This window comes from Ranitomeya variabilis, chromosome 3 (assembly GCF_051348905.1).
Source record: "Ranitomeya variabilis isolate aRanVar5 chromosome 3, aRanVar5.hap1, whole genome shotgun sequence".
Lineage (NCBI taxonomy): Eukaryota > Metazoa > Chordata > Amphibia > Anura > Dendrobatidae > Ranitomeya > Ranitomeya variabilis.
In genome coordinates this window covers 108348060-108361404 of record NC_135234.1, presented here as the reverse complement: position 1 = coordinate 108361404, position 13345 = coordinate 108348060, and positions in this window count along the sequence as shown.

Below are 13345 nucleotides of genomic sequence, written 5' to 3'. Positions count from 1 at the left end.
GCAGGGAGATTGATTCTCCCTGCTCTGCCACAGAATGTAACTGCGCGCGCCGATGCAGTTGCAGTAGAGTAGCTCTGGGTGGGCCCCCTCAGAGCGCGGGGCCCTGGGCGACCACCCCCTCTGCCCACCGGTAGCTACGCTACTGCTAAGGAGATAAGCAAAACCACCCAGTTTTACAGCTAAAAAAAAATAGCGCATAAACTTCATGAATGAGCAATTTGCTTGTTTATTGGATGATCAGTAGCATGTTTACACATGCCAATGTTCGGGAATAATATCCTATGAACAGTTGTTTGCCCATCCCATGACACTTCCTGGTTCCTTGACGATCTCTGTTCACCCAGCTCCAGTGTGTGATGTTGTATCAACATGTGTCTGACACACCACTTCAACCAATGAGTAACTGCAGATATTTGGTTGAGATACCATGGAAGATAGACCTATTTACTTCTACTCACCTACTAAATCCTTGAGGAGCTGCTCCTCTGCCGGGGGTTAATAAATGCGCACTGCAGCCGATCACTGCCTGCAGTGCTGACCTCAGAAACCAGCTGAGTATCAGGACTGGTATCAGATATTAAAGGTTAGTATTGCTCCTTTTGTTATTTTATTCTATTGGTATAGTATTTAGTAGCTAGAAAATCACTTTAACAATGGATAAATGTGAAGATCTGACCAAATAACAATGAAATTATACAGAAATCTAAAATTGCACCTATAGCAAAGGGACAGGGAAAAATAATGGTGATAAATCTAATATATAAAGGGGTGTGTGTGTGTGTGTGTGTGTGTGTGTGTGTGTGTGTATGTACAGTACAGACCAAAAGTTTGGACACACCTTCTCATTTAAAGATTTTTCTGTATTTTCATGACTATAAAAATTATACATTCACACTGAAGGCATCAAAACTATGAATTAGCACATGTGGAATTATATACTTAACAAAAAAGTGTGAAACAACTGAAAATATGTCTTATATTCTAGGTTCTTCAAAGTAGCCACCTTTTGCTTTGATGATTGCTTTACACACTCTTAGCATTCTCTTGATGAGCTTCAAGAGGTAGTCACTGGGAATGGTCTTCCAACAATCTTGAAGGCGTTCCTAGAGATGCTTAGCACTTGTTGGCCCCTTTGTCTTCACTCTGTGGTCCAGCTCACCCCAAACCATCTCGATTGGTTTCAGGTCTGGTGACTGTGGAGGCCAGGTCATCTGGCGTAGCACCCCATTACTCTCCTTCTTGGTCAAATAGCCCTTACACAGCCTGGAGGTCTGTTTGGGGTCATTGTCCTGTTGAAAAATATATGATGGTCCAACTAAACGCAAACCGGATGGAGTAGCATGCCGCTACAAGATGCTGTGGTAGCCATGCTGGTTCAATTTGCCTTCAATTTTGAATAAATCCCTAACAGTGTCACCAGCAAAGCACCCCCACACCATCACACCTCCTCCTCCATGCTTCACGGTGGGAACCAGGCATGTAGAGTCCATCCGTTCACCTTTTCTGCGTCACACAAAGACACGGTGGTTGGAACCAAAGATCTCAAATTTGGACTCATCAGACCAAAACACAGATTTCCACTGGTCTAATGTCCATTCCTTGTGTTCTTTAGCCCAAACAAGTCTCTTCTGCTTGTTGCCTGTCCTTAGCAGTGGTTTTCTAGCAGCTATTTTACCATGAAGGCCTGCTGCATAAAGTCTCCTCTTAACAGTTGTTGTAGAGATGTGTCTGCTGCTAGAACTCTGTGTGGCATTGACCTGGTCTCTAATCTGAGCTGCTGTTAACCTGCGATTTCTGAGGCTGGTGACTTGGATAAACTTATCCTCAGAAGCAGAGGTGACTCTTGGTCTTCCTTTCCTGGGGTGGTCCTCATGTGAGCCAGTTTATTTGTGGCGCTTGATGGTTTTTGCAACTGCACTTGGGGACACTTTCAAAGTTTGTCCAATTTTTCAGACTGACTGACCTTAATTTCTTAAAGTAATGATGGCCACTTGTTTTTCTTTACTTCGCTGCTTTTTTCTTGCCATAATACAAATTCTAACAGTCTAGTCAGTAGGACTATCAGCTGTGTATCCACCAGACTTCTGCACAACACAACTGATGGTCCCAACACCATTTATAAGGCAAGAAATCCCATTTATTAAACCTGACAGGGCACACCTGTGAAGTGAAAACCATTCCCGGTGACTACCTCTTGAAGCTCATCAAGACAATGCCAAGAGTGTGCAAAGCAAAAGGTGGCTACTTTGAAGAGCCTAGAATATAAGACATAATTTCAGTTGTTTCACACTTTTTTTTAAGTATATAATTCCACGTGTTACTTCATAGTTTTGATGCCTTCAGTGTGAATTTACAATTTTCATAGTCATGAAAATACAGAAAAATCTTTAAATGAGAAGGTGTGTCCAAACTTTTGGTCTGTACTGTATGTGTGTATGTCTGGGATTGGCATCTGCACTGTCTTAGCTACAGCTAAAAAATTTTGCACAGTCACACATCTGGACCCTGACAGCGTCATAGGCTATGTTGTGAGGCGAAATTTTAACCACGCGCATTCCAATTCACCAAACAATTTTGCCCCTATCTAGCTACATAATGGGGAAAAAGTGAAAGGAAAAGTGTTGGAGGCAAATTGACAGCTGCCAGATGTGAAAAAGGGGGACTTAAAGAATGAGAGCGATGGCACCAAAGTGTCATGCAGCTGCAGTGCAATACAGCCCAACCTCCACCAGGGGGAGCTTGGTAGAGAAGTGAGACTGCACTCACAGAGCAGCTGAACAAACGCCACCTAGTGGCAAGAGAGAGAGAGAGGTCAGGATAGCCAAGTCAGAACACAAGATAGCACTACAGTACAAAATGATTAGACAGAATGGATAGTCAGGACATAGCAAGGGATCAGTAAACCAGGACGGGCAAAATACGGTACAATAGGGACAAGCTGAAACAGAGTCAAAACGCCAAGCCAGGAGGTCAGTAACAGGGAGTCAAGCAGATCTACATACAAACAAAGACACTGGGAAAGGGCAGGCAGGGGGAGATAACATACACAGGACAAGTCAGGGTTCACAACAGGACAAATCAAGAGCTTCCAGAGTCAGGTACACACGCCAAAGACAAAGCTATAGCTGACACCACCCTCAGGATACCTGGGAGCTAAATAGCAAACCTGAGCCCAAAATGAGGCAGAGCAAAGTTAACCCTAGACATGATCCACTCAGAGAATGAGCAGACAGGACTAAACTCCGGACTGGATCATGACAGTACCCTCCTCTCAAGGGGGGCCACCGGACCCCCAGGTTTCCCAGGATAACGTGCATGAAATGCCCAGACCAGTCGATCAGCATGGACAGATCGTGCCGGGACCCAAGATCGATCCTCAGGACCGTAACCCCTCCAATGGACCAAGTATTGAATAGAACTATGGACCATGCGAGAATCTACAACCTGTTCCACTTCATACTCGGTCTGACCATCCACAGAGACAGGAGGCGGAGGGGATGGAGGCTCAGCAGAAGATGGTAAAATTGACTTAAGAAGGGACTTATGGAACACATTGGGAATCCGAAGCATTGGAGGAAGTCGTAAGCGAAAGGCAACTGGATTGATCACCTCAATGATCTCATAAGGACCAATAAACCTGGGACCTAGCTTAGCCGAAGGAACCTTGAGACGAATGTTCCTGGTAGACAACCACACTTTATCTCCCACCAGGAACATAGGTCCCACAGACCGTCGCTTATCAGCAAAAAGTTTATGTTTGCCCTGAGCCTCTCCGATGTTTTTTTGGACCTCCCTCCACACCTCCCCCAATCGTTGCACTGCTGTATCAGCCCCAGGACATCCTGAATCCAGCCTAGAAAATTCACCAAAATGAGGGTGAAAACCGTAGTTACAGAAGAACGGGGAGGTGCCCATGGACTGGTTAATCCGATTGTTAAATGCAAACTCAGCCAGGGGCAACGAAGAACACTAATCATCCTGCCGAGACGTAGCAAGACACCTCAAAATCTGTTCAAGAGACTAATTGGTCCTCTCCGTCTGACCGTTAGTCTCAGGATGGTAAGCAGAGGAGAACGTCAAACAAACACCCAATTTTTTACAAAAAGCCCTCCAAAATTTGGACACAAATTGTACCCCTCTGTCAGAAACCACATTCAAAGGCACACCATGCAACCGTACAACATGCTCAATAAACAGCTTAGATAATGTTTCAGCATTAGGCAATCCTGCCAGAGGTAAAAAATGCGTCTGTTTACTGAATCTGTCAACCACTGCCAAGATTACAGTTTTGCCATTAGAAGAAGGGAGGTCAGTGATAAAATCCATGGACAAATGAGTCCAAGGTCTATCTGGAACTGGCAATGGCACCAATTGCCCAGCCGGCCTGTTATGGGAGCTCTTAACATGGGCACAGGTATCACAAGCAGACACAAACACAGTGACATCAGAGGTCATGGAGGACCACCAAAACCGCCTAGTGATGGCTTTCCGGGTGGCAGAGATCCCCGGGTGTCCACAGAGAGCAGAATCGTGGAACTCCTGGGGAACCCTCAATCGGTACTGAACTGGGACAAAAAGCTTATTGTCAGGCAAAGAGGGAGGAGCAAGAGACTGAGCCTTTCGAATCTCCTGCTCCAATTCAGAGGATACCCCTGCCACAACCACCCCGTGCTGAAGAATAGAGGAAGGAGGTTCGGGGGGTGATATCGGATCAAAACTGTGAGATAAGGCATCAGCCTTGACATTCTCGGAACCAGGTCGAAAAGTGATAGAAAAATGAAAACGAGAGAAAAAAAGTGACCACCTAGCCTGTCTAGGAGTTAACCGTTTGGCGGTTTCAATATAAGACAAGTTCTTGTGATCAGTAATAACCGTGATCCGATGAACCGCTTCCTCCAAAAAATGCCTCCATTCTTCAAAAGCCAATTTTATGGCCAATAACTCCCGGTTCCCAACATCATAGTTCTTCTCAGCAGAAGAAAACTTCCGGGAGAAAAAGGCACATGGTCTCAAATTGGTCAAAGTAACGGGTCCCTGAGACAACACCGCCCCTACTCCCACCTATGATGCGTCCACCTCCACAATGAATGGTTCAGTTGGATCGGGCTGAACTAATACAGGAGCAGTCATAAAACGCTTTTTTAATGTAATAAATGCTTCAACAGCCAAGGATGACCAAACTTTGAGATCAGCCCCTTTGCAAGTGAGATAGGTGAGAGGCTTGACAACCTGAGAAAACCCCCTAATGAATTTCCGATAATAATTGGCGAAACCCAGAAAACGCTGCAACCCTTTGAGGTCTCTGGGTTGCACCCAATCAACATTGGCCTGTACCTTTCCGGGATCCATCCGAAACCCATTGGCAGAAAGGACGATCCCCAGAAAAGAAAGCTCCTGGACACAAAACAAACATTTCTCGGTTTTAGCGAACAGAGAATTTCCCCGTAACCTGTGAAGAACAGCACGTAAATGACCAATGTGGGGTTCCTTGTCAGTCGAGAAAACAAGGAAATCATCCAGGTATACAACCATAAAGCGCCCGATAAAATAAAAAAATACATCATTCATGAAATTTTGAAACACCGTGGGCGCGTTAGTGAGATCAAAGGGCATGACCAAGTTCTCAAACAGGCCCTCGGAGGTGAGAAATGCCGTTTTCCATTCATCCCCCTCCTGAATACGGATAAGGTTATATGCTCCCCTGAGATCATGTTTGGAAAACCACTTAGCCCCAGACAATTGGTTATAGAGATCAGGAATGAGTGGGAGAGGGTAGGTATTTCTCACCGTAATTTTATTTAGTTCCCGGAAATCGAGGCATGGACGTAAACCACCATCTTTCTTCTTGACAAAAAAAAATCCCGCAGCCACAGGTGAGTCAGAGGGACGGATGTGACCTTTGCGAAGACTTTCAGAGATATAGTTTTTCATGGCAATACGTTCCGGACCAGAAAGATTGTACAAACGGGCTTTGGGCAATTTAGCACCCGGAATAAGATTGATGGTACAATCATAAGAACGATGGGGTGGTAAGACCTCAGTCTCTTTTTCGGAGAACACGTCCCCAAAGTCCTTTAGGTACTCCGGAATACCTTTCGGACTAATGGCGGACACAAACACAGCAGAAAGACAACCATTGGAACAATTAGGAACCCATTTAACAATATCACGAGATCCCCAGTCTATAACAGGATTATGCCTCTGCAGCCAGGGGAACCCCAACACCAGTCCCGCAGGAAGATTACTCATAACATAACATGAAATTCGTTCCTGGTGCAAGGACCCCACCATGAGGAGGAACTCCTCAGAGACAAATCTAAGGACATTTTGAGCCAACGGTGTCTTGTCAATGGCAACGATATGGATAGGAGTCTCTAGCCTAACTGTCCCTAACTTTAACTTGGACACCAGACTAGAGTCAATGAAGTTCATGGAAGATCCACAGTCCACAAACGCTGAAGTGGATGCAAAACCACCTCCAGAACACAGTTCCACCTCTAACAAATTTTTTTTAAATGACGAAAATGGTACCTTAGAGTCTGGATGGCCTCCAAGACCATCACCCAGTCTCAGCAGCTTGTTATTCGATGGACACAAGAGGCAGTCCTTCTTCCAATGTCCTGGATCTCCACAGTAAAAACATAATTTCCCATCACGTCGCTGTTTCCTTTCCTTCTCCTTGAAATTGGTGGCACCAACTTCCATTGTCTCATTGAATGAAATCGCCTCAGACTTAGCAGGTAAAACAGGAATCTCACGCTGAAAAATTCTTCTCTCCCGTAACCTCCGGTCCATACGAATGGCCTGGGTCACGGCCTCTCCCAGGGAACTGGGTGATGTATGAAGGGCCAGCGCATCCTTGAGATGATCCGAAAATCCTCTCTCAAACAGGCGCCTCAGAGCAGAGTCACCCCAAGACACCTCAACGGACCACCGCCTAAACTCAGAACAATACTGTTCAGCAGTGAGTTCATTCTGGGAGAGACTCATGATCATGTCCTCTGCTACCCTGACCCGGTCTGGTTCGTCATAAATCAGTCCCAAAGCCTCAAAGAATCTGTCCACAGACAAACGTTCAGGGGCAGAAGCAGGTAAAGAGAAGGCCCATGACTGAGGTCCCTTCCGCAGTAAGGAAATGATTATCCCCACCCGCTGAGTCTCATCTCCAGGAGATCTGGGTCTAAGAGAAAAAAAAAGCTTGCGACTCTCCTTAAAAGTAAAAAATCTCTCCTTCTCCCCAGAGAAGGTATCTGGGAGCTTGACTGTAGGTTCAGGAGAGTGCAAAGAGACATCAAAAGTGTCAGAGCGCTTACAGTCAGTCTGCAAAGATTTAGCTGTGTCAGAAAACTCCCTTTGCAGGTGGTTATGAGATGAGGACAAGGCCCTCTGTTCCACAAACAAGTCTTGTATCATAACTGTCAAACTATTCATTTGATCCGCCAAGGTATGGAGCGGATCCATAGCAAAGAGCAGGGGAAAAAAAAATATGCAGAGATCCCTTCAAATGTGTGGTCACTAGTGTTGAGCGATACCGTCCGATACTTGAAAGTATCGGTATCGGAAAGTATCGGCCGATACCGGCAAAGTATCGGATCTAATCCGATACCGATACCCGATACCAATACAAGTCAATGGGACTCATGTATCGGACGGTATTCCTGATGGTTCCCAGGGTCTGAAGGAGAGGAAACTCTCCTTCAGGCCCTGGGAACCATATTAATGTGTAAAATAAAGAATTAAAATAAAAAATATTGCTATACTCACCTCTCCGACGCAGCCTGGACCTCACCGAGGGAACCGGCAGCGTTGTTTGCTTAAAATTCGCGCTTTTCCTTCCTTACGTGAAGTCCCGGCTTTTTAAAATGCGCGCGTGTCCTGCCTCCCGTGATGTCACGGCTTGTGATTGGTCGCGTCGCCCATGTGACCGCGACGCGACCAATCACAAGCCAGAACGTAATTTTAAAATCCTGAAGGACCTAAAATTACGTCACAGCTTGCTGTGATTGGTCGCGTCGCGGCCACATGGGCGGCACGCGACCAATCACAAGCCGGGACTTCACGTAAGGAAGGAAAAGCGCGAATTTTAAGCAAACAACGCTGCCGGTTCCCTCGGTGAGGTCCAGGCTGCGTCGGAGAGGTGAGTATAGCAATATTTTTTATTTTAATTCTTTATTTTACACATTAATGTTGTTTCGATACCGATACCCGATACCACAAAAGTATCGGATCTCGGTATCGGAATTCCGATACAGCAAATATCGGCCGATACCCGATACTTGCGGTATCGGAATGCTCAACACTAGTGGTCACTGGTCAGCTATAATGTGATGCAGCTGCAGTGCAGTACAGCGCAACCTCCACCAGGGGGAGCTTGGTAGAGAAGCGAGACTGCACTCACAGAGCAGCTGAACAAACGCCACCTAGTGGCGAGAGAGAGAGGTCAGGATAGCCAAGTCAGAACACAAGATAGCATTACAGTACAAAATGATTAGACAGAATGGATAGTCAGGACATAGCAAGGGATCAGTAAACCAGGACGGGCAAAATACGGTACAATAGGGACAAGCTGAAACAGAGTCAAAACGCCAAGCCAGGAGGTCAGTAACAGGGAGTCAAGCAGATCTACAGACAAACAAAGAGACACTGGGAAAGGGCAGGCAGGGGGAGATAACATACACAGGACAAGTCAGGGTTCACAACAGGACAAATCAAGAGCTTCCAGAGTCAGGTACACAAGCCAAAGACAGAGCTATAGCTGACACCACCCTCAGGATACCTGGGAGCTAAATAGCAAACCTGAGCCCAAAATGAGGCAGAGCAAAGTTAACCCTAGACATGATCCTCTCAGAGAATGAGCAGACAGGACTAAACTCCGGACTGGATCATGACACAAAGAGTATTGTTATGGTTTCCAATGGCAAGGAAACATCAGAAGCACAGAATAAACGGACAAGCTCTCGGGTGATGGAAACTAGAGCTGAACGCGATGCTAAACCTACACACCACACTAGAAGTAGCCAGGGGGCATTCCTGCGTTGTCTCTAGATGCCGCGCGCCAGCCGGAGAACTAACTACCCCTGGTAGAAGAAAACACAGTCCTGGCTTGCCTCCAGAGAATGTCCCCACAGGAGATAGCAGCCCCCCACATATAATAACGGTGAGAGCAGATGAAAAGACACACGTAGTATGAAAGTAGATTTAGCACAGAGAGGCCCGCTAACTAAATAGCAGAAAGATACAACAGAGGACTTCGCGGTCTGCTGCAAAACCCTTCAAAACACCATCCTGAAATTACCTTAACTCATGTGACAACTCATGCCACTGGAGTGGTAATTTCAGCCCAACAAGAGCTTCCAGCTGCAGAGATTCACATAAGTGCAAACTGGACAAAACATACAAAAATAGACTTAAGGACTAAAGTGTCCAACTTAGCTGAGCAGAAAACTGGGAGCAGGAACATGCAACAGAATCACTCTGGATACATTGATGGCCAGCATTAGAATGACTGAGGAGCAAGGTTAAATAGGATACTCCCACATCCTGATAGGAACAGGTGAACTGAGAAGGCAAAGCTTGCAGGACACCAGTACCACAAGAGACCACCGGGGGAGCCCACGAACCGAATCACAACAGTACCCCCCCCTTAAGGAGGGGGCACCGAACCCTCACAAGAACCACCAGGGCGATCTGGATGAGCCCTATGAAAGGCACGGACCAAATCAGAAGCATGAACATCAGAAGCTGTAACCCAAGAATTATCCTCTTGACCGTAGCCCTTCCATTTCACCAGATATTGAAGTCTCCGTCTGGAAACACGGGAGTCCAAGATTTTCTCCACCACGTACTCCAATTCACCCTCAACCAGCACAGGAGCAGGAGGCTCAACAGAAGGCACAAGTGGTACCTCATACCTCCGCAATAATGACCGATGGAAGACATTATGGATAGCAAAGGATGCTGGGAGGTCCAAACGAAAAGACACAGGGTTAAGACTTTCCAAAATCTTATAAGGACCGATGAACCGAGGCTTAAACTTAGGAGAAGAGACCCTCATAGGGACAAAACGGGAGGACAACCACACCAAGTCCCCAACACGAAGACGAGGACCAACACGACGATGGCGATTAGCAAAACGTTGAGTCCTCTCCTGGGACAACTCCAAATTGTCCACCACCTGCCCCCAAATACGATGCAACCTATCCACCATGGTATCCACTCCAGGACAATCCGAAGACTCCACCTGACCAGATGAAAAACGAGGATGGAACCCTGAATTGCAAAAGAAAGGGGAGACCAAAGTGGCAGAACTGGCCCAATTATTAAGGGCAAACTCAGCCAACGGCAAAAAGGAGACCCAGTCATCCTGATCAGCAGACACAAAACACCTCAAATAAGTCTCCAAGGTCTGATTAGTACGTTCCGTCTGGCCATTTGTCTGGGGATGAAATGCAGACGAAAAAGACAAATCAATGCCCATCCTGGCACAAAACGCCCGCCAAAATCTGGACACAAACTGGGATCCCCTGTCGGAAACGATATTCTCCAGAATACCATGCAGCCGAACCACATTCTGAAAAAACAGGGGCACCAACTCAGATGAGGAAGGCAGCTTGGGCAAGGGCACCAAATGAACCATCTTAGAAAAGCGGTCACACACCACCCAAATGACGGACATCTTCTGAGAAACAGGGAGATCAGAAATAAAATCCATAGAGATGTGTGTCCAAGGCCTCTTAGGAACAGGCAAGGGCAACAACAACCCACTAGCCCGAGAACAACAAGGCTTGGCCCGAGCACAAACATCGCAAGACTGCACAAAAGTACGCACGTCCCGAGACAGGGAAGGCCACCAGAAGGACCTAGCCACCAAATCTCTGGTACCAAAAATTCCCGGATGACCTGCCAACGCAGAAGAATGAACCTCCGAGATGACTCTATTGGTCCACTCATCCGGCACAAACAATCTACCAGGCGGACAACGATCAGGCCGATCCGCCTGAAACTCTTGTAAAGCACGTCGCAGGTCTGGGAAGACAGCAGACAATATCACCCCATCCTTAAGTATACCCGTAGGTTTAGAATCACCAGGGGAATCAGGTTCAAAACTCCTAGAAAGGGCATCCGCCTTCACATTCTTAGTACCTGGCAGATACGAAACCACAAAATTAAACCGGGAGAAAAACAACGACCAGCGCGCCTGTCTAGGATTCAGACCGAGGAGCATGTAACAAAAAATCTTGTATATTCTGAACTTTAGAGGCAAGATTATACAAATTGGTAGCCAGACTCTGGGGATCCATATTTCAACAGATAAAGTCTGAGCCATTCAGGGGTTAAGAGGAGAGGAAAACAGGAGACTGCAATTAGAGCTGGAGTGCAACTTCAGAGGAAAAAAAAAAAAACTTTTCACAGTTCCTTTTCTCTCCTGCTTCAGCCTATAGATTAAACATTTGGGCTGGCCATACTGTTATGGTTTCCAATGGCAAGGAAACATCAGAAGCACAGAATAAACGGACAAGCTCTCGGGTGATGGAAACTAGAGCTGACCGCGATGCTAAACCTACACACCACACTAGAAGTAGCCAGGGGGCATTCCTGCGTTGTCTCTAGATGCCGCGCGCCAGCCGGAGAACTAACTACCCCTGGTAGAAGAAAACACAGTCCTGGCTTGCCTCCAGAGAATGTCCCCACAGGAGATAGCAGCCCCCACATATAATAACGGTGAGAGCAGATGAAAAGACACACGTAGTATGAAAGCAGATTTAGCACAGAGAGGCCCGCTAACTAAATAGCAGAAAGATACAACAGAGGACTTCGCGGTCAGCTGCAAAACCCTTCAAAACACCATCCTGAAATTACCTTAACTCATGTGACAACTCATGCCACTGGAGTGGTAATTTCAGCCCAACAAGAGCTTCCAGCTGCAGAGATTCACATAAGTGCAAACTGGACAAAACATACAAAAATAGACTTAAGGACTAAAGTGTCCAACTTAGCTGAGCAGAAAACTGGGAGCAGGAACATGCAACAGAATCACTCTGGATACATTGATGGCCAGCATTAGAATGACTGAGGAGCAAGGTTAAATAGGATACTCCCACATCCTGATAGAAACAGGTGAACTGAGAAGGCAAAGCTTGCAGGACACCAGTACCACAAGAGACCACCGGGGGAGCCCACGAACCGAATCACAACAGAGTATATACCGTACAGTTGCTAAGGTGGGGCCCTGACATGGGATACTCTCCACACACGGGGATATGAACACACACACAAAATGCGCCACACACTACCACGTGCTGGAACACATATACCACCCTCAGCACAGATTTTACCACACATACACCAACCTCAAAACATAAAAGTTGAAACACAAAAGTCGCCATTCAAAACTTGCCACGCGCAAAATTCGCCACATGCAAAACTCGCCACATGCAAAACTAGGCTCACGCAAAACTCGCCACACGTGCAAACGCACGTCATGGAAAACTCGCCACACGCAAAACTTGCACACGTGGAAAAATTGCCACATGCACAAAAGTTGCAACACATGCAAAAGTTGCCTCGCACAAAACTTGCATATGCTCAAAACGCACCACACATAAAACTTGCCACGCACAAAACTCGCAAGGCGCAAAACTTGCTGCACACAACTTGCTACTCTAACCTGTCACATGCAAAACGACACACAAAAAGTTGCTTCACACATGTCGCCACAGAAAACTTATCTCACAAAAGTCGCTACATGCATGTCGCCACACGCAACTCAACACACACAACTTGACACATGAAACTCGCCCTAAAACACACACAAGTCTGGTATTATCCTTCAAAAATAAAAATCTGATTAATAAGCAGACAAACTACAAGAGCAAAAAATGTACCATATAGGAATTACGGCAGCTGTCAGTCACATGACCTGTCTATTATGTGTATGTGTGAGCTAATATATACTGCCAGGGGGGAGGGCTTCCTGTTAGCTGGGGATTTATCAGGCTGGCAATAGCAACCAATCACAGCTCAGCTTCTATTTTGCTACAGTTAATTAATGTAACAGCATGTCAGTTAGGGTGTGTTGGTGGAAAGGCTGATGTCTGTCACATTACCTCTATGTGAAAGGATATAGAAACTGCCAGTTACAGACTATTTTTACCACAATAATGCCTCATAAGAAAAGGAAGTCCATGGCACGAATATCAGCTGATGCTAAAAGAAAAGCTGCATTACGGGCCAATGAAAAATGTGAAGACCTTGAAACAAAGCTGACACACATGAGAACAGCAGCTGCTTCCTCAAGAGCCAATGAACTTTCTGAGTTTAGGGAAGTGAGGCTTTCAGACAAGAG